The sequence below is a fragment of the Rattus norvegicus genome, chromosome 18 (genome assembly GCF_036323735.1).
Source record: "Rattus norvegicus strain BN/NHsdMcwi chromosome 18, GRCr8, whole genome shotgun sequence".
Classification (NCBI taxonomy): Eukaryota; Metazoa; Chordata; class Mammalia; order Rodentia; family Muridae; genus Rattus; species Rattus norvegicus.
The window spans coordinates 82,075,052-82,077,045 of record NC_086036.1 but is presented as its reverse complement, the minus strand read 5'-3'; positions in this window follow the sequence as shown (position 1 = coordinate 82,077,045).

Sequence of the window (1,994 nt, the reverse complement as noted above, 5' to 3'; positions counted from 1 at the left end):
CAACTGAACCTCTTAAATGAGGAAAAACATCCAGCATTCACTGAATTACCAAAGAGCATCCACAAAAACTTTTGCGATTAGGGTCATCATTTACCTAAAATTGCTTTCTGCTGCTTAGTACCATCATTTTCATTTTTTGGAGGGCCCTGAGAAAATTGAGATATTGGCCAGTCTTAAGACAGCTAGCTGTAGCATGTGCTGTCGAGTCTCTGCGTGCTGCAAACCTCAAGTCCCGACTGGAATAGCCTGTGAATTTGGACAACCTAAGTAGCCATTTAGAAATTGCCCTGGATGCAGATTTTTGAGGAAACAGCATTGAGGTAGTCCAGATTCAGGAACAGGCAGGATGCTGGAATAAATATGTTTTAGCTCCCCAGCTCCGAAAAAAAAAAGAACCAAAAAAAATATGTTTTAGCATCTCACCATCCCCAAATCATGTCAGGGCTGCATTGACTTTATTGATGTCTGTTCCTTTTACTCTGAAACCGCACAGCATATCGAAGGCATTATACATTCTGCCGTAACATATGCATAGAACTGCAATGCGCATTGTTTAGTTAAGGATGATTCCCTGTCCTCTGTTCAAGCAGGTAAGGCATCTCTTTCTTTAGGAGGCAGTTTGGATTGTATGACCAAACTGTAAAAGACATTTCTATCCATGGCATTTGAAAGGGTGGCAGGCTAAGTCTCGAGAACTCTGAGGCCAACAAAATATATTATTGGTTATGCACGGTTGAAGATCTGGCTGGAGACGTGTTCACATCTCAGCCACTTTTAGAGCTCTTCCCATGTTTACCAATTTACGTTACCTGTTTTGCTCTTCTTGGTTTCTTGCATGCCTGCACCCAGAGTCTTCAGGTGTTCTCCCCATATCATATTTTTATTAATGTGGAAGAAAACTATAACTTTTCTTTTCCTCAGGAAACATATACAAAGCCTCTACCCCAGTATAACATTTTCCCTTCCCTCTATTCTGTAATTAGGACATCCTTAATACAAACAGTATGATTTAGTTCAGCAGTTTTTCCCTATAATCTAAGGTGTCTTGTGCCTGTTGTTTTTTGTTAATTAGCACTCAAAGTCCATAAAGCATTATTTAATCTAGCTTTGGGAGATTCTTTATCCCCCTTCTCCTCTATGAGCATTTGCTTTAAAGTCCTTTTAGATCTCACCATAATTGCTTAATCTATGGGATTGTAAGGTACATCTGTAGGACTTTATGCCGCAGTGACTAAAGAAATTTGTTGTGTCCTAATGCATACATAAGTTGAAGCATCAGCAGCTTCAAACTTTAAAAAATATTTCCAAAATAGCCACCATCTCTAATAAGTGCACAATCTCAGAATCAGAAGTTTTGGAATTCAAAGACGAATCTCATTGGGATTCTGAATATGCATCAGTAGTATAGTGTTCAACACGTGTATATATTTTAAATGTTTAAACTCTATACAATGAAACATATAAATTATGATATGACATTGCTGTAAGTTAGTACCATTAAGTAGAATCTGGATTCCTAACTCAGAATGTTGCATCTCTATGGGCTGCCATTCTAATTCTTCAAGCCTTTGTGGATCTTCTCATTTGGAACTACTTTTTTGCTGTCACTGTAGGATGCAGATACTTTAATCTCTGTTCTATGGCCTGTAACCTATCATTCTACCTTTTCAGTCTTGTCCTTTCCTACGTCTGCTTTATTCTAATCATTCTTAAAAAGAATCAATAAAATTATAATTGCTACTGAACATATAATTGCTGGTAAGCTGATAAGCGAAACAAAATCATAAGGGATCCAGGTGCATTGTGTCACCACGTTTTCCATTTTAATATAGAAAATAAATTTCTTTTTAACCTCTAACTCTCTCCTTATGGACTTCACATTCTTCTTGTCACATTATTGTTTTCCTATGGTTTTCTATTCTTTCTTTAGTACCTAAGCACATTTTCAAGCATATTGTACCTGTTCAGATGGTTTTCTCAGTTTGGTCTTAGCA